Source organism: Oryx dammah, unplaced genomic scaffold (genome assembly GCF_014754425.2).
Source record: "Oryx dammah isolate SB20612 unplaced genomic scaffold, SCBI_Odam_1.1 HiC_scaffold_29, whole genome shotgun sequence".
Lineage (NCBI taxonomy): Eukaryota > Metazoa > Chordata > Mammalia > Artiodactyla > Bovidae > Oryx > Oryx dammah.
Genome location: NW_024070213.1, coordinates 30,962,693 through 30,970,712, shown reverse-complemented (window position 1 = coordinate 30,970,712; position 8,020 = coordinate 30,962,693). Strand labels below are relative to the sequence as shown.

The 8,020-nt window shown below is 40.5% G+C and overlaps 1 pseudogene; it reads right to left on the bottom strand.

The window, feature by feature from the left end:
- Positions 1-1,331: 1,331 nt before the first annotated feature.
- LOC120858936 lies at positions 1,332-1,821 on the bottom strand (annotated as a pseudogene).
- Positions 1,822-8,020: the final 6,199 nt, after the last annotated feature.

The window sequence follows — 8,020 nt, the reverse complement described above, 5'->3', positions numbered from 1 at the left end:
CTAGGTTGCTTCCATGTCCTGGCTATTATAAACAGTGCTGTGATGAACATTGGGGTACACGTGTCTCTTTCAATTCTGGTTTCCTCGGTGTGTATGCCCAGCAGTGGGATTGCTGGGTCATAAGGCAGTTCTACTTCCAGTTTTTTAAGGAATCTCCACACTGTTCTCCATAGTGCCTGTACTAGTTTGCATTCCCACCAACAATGTAAGAGGGTTCCCTTTTCTCCACATGCTCTCCAGCATTTATTGCTTGTAGACTTTTGGATCGCAGCTATTCTGACTGGCGTGAAATGGTACCTCATTGTGGTTTTGATTTACATTTCTCTGGTAATGAGTGATGTTGAGCATCTTTTCATGTGTTTGTTAGCCATCTGTATGTCTTCTTTGGAGAAATGCCTATTTAGTTCTTTGGCCCATTTTTTGATTGGGTCGTTTATTTCTCTGGAATTGAGCTGTAGGAGTTGCTTGTATATTTTTGAGATTAGTTGTTTGTCAGTTGCTTCATTTGCTATTATTTTCTCCCATTCTGAAGGCTGTCTTTTCACCTTGCTTATAGTTTCCTTTGTTGTGCAGAAGCTTTTAAGTTTAATTAGGTCCCATTTGTTTATTTTTGCTTTTATTTCCAATATTCTGGGAGGTGGGTCATAGAGGATCCTGCTGTGATTTACCTATGTTCTCTTCTAGGAGTTTTATAGTTTCTGGTCTTACATTTAGATCTTTAATCCATTTTGAGTTTATTTTTGTGTATGGTGTTAGAAAGTGTTCTAGTTTCATTCTTTTACAAGTGGTTGACCAGTTTTCCCAGCACCACTTGTTAAACAGATTGTCTTTAATCCATTGTATATTCTTGCCTCCTTTGTCAAAGATAAGGTGTCCACAGGTGCATGGATTTACCTCTGGCTTTATTTTGTTCCATTGATCTATATTTCTGTCTTTGTGCCAGTACCATACTGTCTTGATGACTGTGGCTTTGTAGTAGAGACTGAAGTCAGGCAAGTTGATTCCTCCAGTTCCATTCTTCTTTCTCAAGATTGCTTTGGCTATTCGAGGTTTTTTGTATTTCCATACAAATTGTGAAATTATTTGTTCTAGCTCTGTGAAAAATACCATTGGTAGCTTGATAGGCATTGCATTGAATCTATAAATTGCTTTGCGTAGTATACTCATTTTCACTATATTGATTCTTCTGATCCATGAACATGGTATATTTCTCCATCTATTAGTGTCCTCTTTGATTTCCTTCACCAGTGTTTTATAGTTTTCTATATATAAGTCTTTAGTTTCTTTAGGTAGATATATTCCTATGTGTTTTGTTTTGTTTTGACGCTGTAAGGCGGCGGCTGACAGCTTTATTGCTCTGGGGAGGGGAGGCCAGAGGCTCAGGAGCTTTTGGTGGGGTGGCTTCACCATCACACGCTTCTGGCTGCGCAGGATGGCACTGGCTCTGCGGCTGGCAGCCATGCGCAAATCTGGGCGGTACTTGTTCTTCTGGATCATGTGCCAGATGCTGCTGAGGGTGGCCTGGGCGTTCTTGTTGATGGTGGTCCTCACGTAGGAAGTGGCCGGCTTGCACGGGCCGGATCTCCTCTTCATCACCACCAAACTCCTTTGCTGTCCGCCCCTGGCTCCACCCACGGTCTTGCAGTGAATGAGCCCATTCTAGCGGAAGGAGTTGCGTGCTTTCAGGTTATTCAGCTCTGCCCTGTACATCTGCTTGTTCCCCTTGATCAAGAAGCTGGAGCAGTTCTGCACGACCATCCATTGAAGATGCGCGGACATGGTGGTGACTCCTCTTGGTGTGGTGGCAGGGGACGAAAAGAGGAAAAATGGATGTTTTTGAACTGTGGTGTTGGAGAAGACTCTTGAGAGTCCCTTGGACTGCAAGGAGATCCAACCAGTCCATCCTAAGGGAGATCAGTTCTGAATATTCATTGGAAGGATTGATGTTGAAGCTGAAACGCCATCTGGCCAACCTGATGTGAAGAGCTGACTCATTGGAAAAGACCCTGATGCTGGGAAAGATTGAGGGCATGAGGAGAAGGGGACGACAGAGGATAAGTTGGTTGGATGGCATCACCGACTCAATGGACATGGGTTTGGGTGGACTCCAGGAGTTGGTGATGGACAGAGAGGCCTGGCGTGCTGCAGTTCATGGTGTTGCAAAGAGTCAGACACGACTGAGCAACTGAACTGAACCAAACAGATAATTTGTTTCTTCATATTTTCTATTTCTTCCTGGTTCAGACTTGGGAGAGTGTACATTTCTAGGTATTTGTCCATTTCTAGGTATTTGTCCATTTCTTCCAGATTTTCCATTTTATTAGTATATAGTTCTATGCAGTAATCTCTTATGATCCTTAGTTATATTTCTGTGGTATTGGTTCTAACTTCTTTCATTTCTGATTTTATTTCTTCAGGCCTTCTCTTTCTTTTTCTTGATGAGTCTAGGCTAAAAATTTATAATTTTATCTTTTCAAAGAAGAAGCATTTGGTTTCATTGATCTTTTCTATGTCTTTGTTCTCTATTTCACCATTTCTTTTCAGATCTTTATGCTTTCTTTCCATTTACTAACTTTAGATTTTGTTTGTTCTTTTTCCAGTTCCTTTAGGTATATGATTTGATTTTTATTTGACATTTTTCTTATTTCCTGAAGTAAGCTTGCATTGCTGTAAACTTTCCTGTTAAAACTTCTTTTGCTGCAATCTCATATTTTGCATCGTTGTGTTTTAATTTTCATTTGCCTCCAGAATGTTCTTTCATCTTTGGTTTCTTCAGTAATCTATTTGTTGTTTAGTTGTATATTATTCAGCCTCCATATACTTGTGTTTTTTACATTTCTTTTTCCCTTGTAGGTAATTTCTTGTGGCATAAAATTGTCAGAATTTTTTTTTTCCTTTTTTTTTTTTTTGTCATGCAACATGTGGAATATAAGCTCCCTGACCAGGATTGAACCCATTTCCCGTGTGTTAGAAGCACTGAATCTTGACCAATGAACACCACCAACATTCTTGATATGATTTCAATTTCCTTCCATTCACTGAGACCTGTTTAGTGTTGTAGCATATGATCTATATTGGAGAGTACTTCATGTGCACTTGAAAAATATCATGTACTCTGCTGCTTTTTGGATGGAATGTTTTATATATATGTAAACTTCTTCTGGTCTAAAGCGTCATTTAAGCCTTGTGTTTCCTTTTTATTTTCTGTTTGAATGATCTGCCCATTAATGGAGTGGTAAAGTCCTCCACTATTGTTGTGTTACTGTTGATTTCTCTGTTTATTCTTGTTAATATTTGCTTTATATATTTAGATGCTTCAATGTTGAGTGCCTATATATTTATAATTCTACTATCTTCTTGGGTTGATCCTTTGATCATTACACAATGGTCTTCTCTGTATCTTATTACAGTGTTTGCTTTATGGTCTATTTTGTCTTATATAAGATTGCTACCCCAGGTTTCTTTTGATTTCTATTTGCATGATATAATTTTTCCCATTGCCTCACTTTCAGTCTCTGTTTGTCTTTAGATCTGAAGTAAGTCTCTTTTAGGCAGCATACATATTTGTGTATCTTGTCTTTGTATCTATTCATCTATTCTATATCTTCTGATTAGAACATCTAGCCTATTAAAATTTAAAGAAATTATTGAAAGGCACATACTTTTACTATTTTTTAATTTGCTTTTGCTTTGTTTTTTTTTTAGCTCTTTTTTATTCATTTCTTTTTCTTTTCCTGTCTTCCCCTGTGATTTGATGACTAGCTTTAGTATTATGTTCAAGTTCCTTCCTTTTTATTTGTGTGTGTGTATCTAATATAGATTTTTGGTTTGTGGTGGTTACCATAAGGTTTATATACAGCAATCCCTACATATGTGTGATTAAGTTCCTGATCTCTTAAGTTCAAATGCATTTTTAAAATCCCATATTTTTATTTCCTCCCCCACTTTCACTGTTTTTGACATATTTTACATCTTGTTGTTCTGTGTATTCCTTAACTACTTGCTGTGGAGATAGATACTTTTACTACTTTTGCATTTTGATCTTCCTACCAGCTTTATAGGTGGTTGATTTACTACCTTCCCTACATATTTGCCTTTACAAGTGAGTTTTTTCTTCTTGCAATTTTTGTATTTCTAATTTTGGCTTTCTCTTCTTTTGCTTAGAGAAGTCTCTTTTAACATTTCCTGTAAAGCTAGTTTGGTGGTGCTGAACTCTTTTAACTTTTGCTTGTTTGTAAAACTTGTGATCTCACCATCAAATCTAAATGAAAGCCTTGCCAACCAGAGTATTCTTAGTTGTAGGTTTTTCCCTTTCATCATTTTAAATATATCCTGTCACTCCCTTATCGCCTGCAATTTTCTGTTGATAAGTCAGCTGATAGCTTTATCAAAGTTCCTTGTATATGACTTACCATTTTTACCTGGCTGCTTTTAATATTGTCCCTTATCTTTAACTTTTTTATTTTAATTACAATATGCCTTGGTGCAGTCCTCTTTGTGTTGATCCTGTTTGGGACTCTCTGTGCTTATTGGACCTGTATTTTTCTTTCCCATGTTAGGAAAATTTTCAGTTATTATGTCTTCAAATATATTCTCAGCCCCTTTATCTATGTCAAAAATATGAATGTTAGACTGCTTTATGTTGTCCTTGAGTTCTCTTAAACTGTCCTCGTTTCTTTTTTATTATTTTTTCTGTTCAGCTTCAGTGATTTCCACTACTCTCTTCCATCTAGTTGATACATTCCTCTGTATCATCTAATCTACTCTTGATTCCTTCTAGTGTACTTTTTATTTCAGTTATTATATTCTTTAGCTTCCCTGGTGGCTCAGAGGTTAAAGCATCTGCCTGCAATGCGGGAGACCTGGGTTTGATCCCTGGGTTGGGAAGATCCCCTGGAGAGGGAAATGGCAAGCCACTCCAGTATTCTTGCCTGAAGAATCCCATGGACAGAGGAGCCTCGTGGGCTACAGTCCATGGGGTTGCAGAGTCGGACAAGACTGAGCTACTTCTCTCAGATTATATTCTTTATCTCTTCTTGTTTTCTCTTTATATTTTTAACTGTTAAAAACTTTCAACTTCTCTGTCTAATTTTCTTTCAGGTTCTTTGAACAGCTTCAGTCGCTCAGTGGTAAAGAATCTGCCTGTCAGTGCAGGAGACATGGCTTCAATACCTGATGTGGGAAGATCCCTTGGAGAAGGAAATGCAATCCACTCCAGTATTCTTGCCTGGAAATCTCCATGGGCAGAGGAACCTGGCATGCTGTAGCCCATGGGGTTGCAAAGAGCTGGACACAATTTAGCGACTGAACAACCAACAACCAACAGTGATTATTACCTTATGCTCTTTATTGGGTAGATTTCTTATCATCATCATCACTTTACTTAATTCTCCAGGGATTTTATCTTGTTCCTTATTTTGGAACATATTCTTATGTTGCCTCATTTTGCCTACTTTGCTGTATTTATTTCTATGTGTATGGTAGGTTGGCTGTTTCCCAACCTTGGAGAAGATGCTTTTTGGGGGGAGAGGGTGAGACATCCTATGCATCCCCTCCGATCATCAGAACTATATGCTCCAGTGGTGCTCTCTATGTGGTATGTGTGTGTCCCTCTGCTGTAATGGGCTCACTACTGTGAGCAGTCTGCTAAGTGAGGCTGGCCCTTGGTCCACTTGATTGCCAGGCCTTGTCTTGTGTAGAGGTTGGTGCCAGATCACAAGGTGGCTTGCTACAGAGCCCATCATGTCTCAGAACTAGTGCTGGCCCACTGGTGGTTGGAGCTGGGTTCTGTGGCAGAAGCTGTGGGACCAGGGATCCTGGATTTAATTTTGTCCTGGTGGTGGATGGGTCCAGTTCTTGATATAGCTGGATGTGGTGTTAGAGATGTCCCAAAGCTGTTGGATCCCAAGGCAGCTGGCTAAGGAGTTCAAGGTGTCTTGGAGCTTGTGTTGGTCTGCTCGTAGGCAGAGCCAGGTTCTGGGGTCTCTGGTTGCAAGGCTGTGAGGGTCCTGGAGCTGGTGCTGGCCCTCTAGTCAGTGGGGCTAGTTCCTAACACTTCTTGCTGTGAGATCAGGAGTGTCTCAAAGCTTGTGCTGCCTTTCTGGTGGGTGAGGTCAGATCCCAGGGTGAGTGGCTGAGGTGTCCAAGGTGTCCCAGAGCTGGTGCTGGCCTAGTGGTGGATGGGTTGTATCTTTATATGGCAGGCTGCAGGGCTCCCACAGTCCCGAGGCTGGTGTCTGCCTGTTGGTGGTGGGTCTGTGTCCCTGCCTGCCTAGTTTCTTGGCCATAGGAGATCCAGTGCTAGTGCCAAGAGTGCAATAGGTAGGGCCAGGTTCTGGCATGAAAAAGCTAAAGGGAATATTTCAAAATGGGGATTTCCAGCAACGTTTTTCTCATGGTAGAACAAGCTTCTGCAAATTACTGTCCCTGTGTCCTTGTCCCCAGGGTGAGCTCCAGTTTCTTCCTGCCTCTCTGGGAGGCTCTCCAAAAGCAAAGGTGAGTCTGTCCCAGTCTCCATTCACACTATTGCCTCTGACCTGTGTCCTCAACCATTTGAGACTTTATGTGCATTCTTTAAAGGTGAAGTCTCTATTTCCCACACCCCTCTGGATCTCCCTTCCCAAGAGTAAGACCCATTGACTTTCAAAGCCAAATGTGCTAGGGCCTCATCTTCCCAGTGCAAGACCCCCCAGGGTAGGGAGGTCTTTTCCTTGTTTCTAGGGAAGAACCTCTGAAATTGTAATTATCCTTTCATTTGTGGGTTACCCATTTAGAAGTATGGGTCTTGGCTATATCATGTCTCCATCCTTTCTGCCCACCCTTTTCCAGTTCCCTCATTATATCTTTAGTTGTAGAATATCTTTTCTGCTAGTCTTCTGGTCTTTCTCATCAAAAGTGTATTGTATATAATGGTAATTATATAGATTTATATGGGGTTGCAAAGAGTCAGACATGACTGAGTGACTGAAATGAACTAAATAATATATTGTACATAGTTTTAATTTTGGTATGCCTGTGGAAGGTGAACTCAATCTTCCTACTCTTCAATCTTGGTCATCCTCCAGGAAATGCCTATTTAATGTTTTGAATTAACGATTTTCTATTGCAGCCATGAAATTAAAAGACCCTTACTCCTTGGAAGGAAAGTTATGACCAACCTAGATAGCATATTAAAAAGCAGAGACATTACTTTGCCAACAAAGGTCTGTCTAGTCAAGGCTATGGTTTTTCCTGTGGTCATGTATGGATGTGAGAGTTGGGCCGTGAAGAAAGCTGAGCGCTGAAGAATTGATGCTTTTGAACTGTGGTGTTGGGGAAGACTCTTGAGAGTCTCTTGGACTGCAAGGAGATCCAACCAGTCCATCCTAAAGGAGATCAATCCTGGGTGTTCATTGGAAGGACTGATGCTGAAGCTGAAACTCCAATACTTTGGGCACCTCATGCAAAGAGTTGATTCATTGGAAAAGACTTTGATGCTGGGAGGGATTGAGGGCAGGAGAAGGGGACGACAGAGGATGAGATGGCTGGATGGCATCACTGACTTGATGGACATGAGTCAGAGTGAATTCCGGGAGTTGGTGATGGACAGGGAGGCCTGGCGTGCTGTGATTCATGAGGTTACAAAGAGCCAGACACGACTGAGCGACTGAACTGAACTGATCCCACTTTTAGTTTGGGAATTTACTTAGACCTGTCTTCTGGCTTGCTGATTCTCTCCTCAGCTATATGCAGTACCGATAAGCTCATCAAATATATTTTTTATTTCCATTATAGTGTTTTTGTTTTCCAGCATTTTCATTTGATCCTTGCTTAGAGGTTCTACTGCTCATCTTACATTAGCCACTGGTCTTGTGTGCTATTTACCTTTTTCATTAAAGCTTTTAACATCTTAATCACAATGATTTTAAATTCTCTGTCTGATAATTCCTACACTTGGGTCATATGTTCTTTGCTGGGTCTGGTTCTGATGCTTGCTTTGTTTTTCATGCTGTTTTTTGTTTTCTTGTTTTGTAATATATAA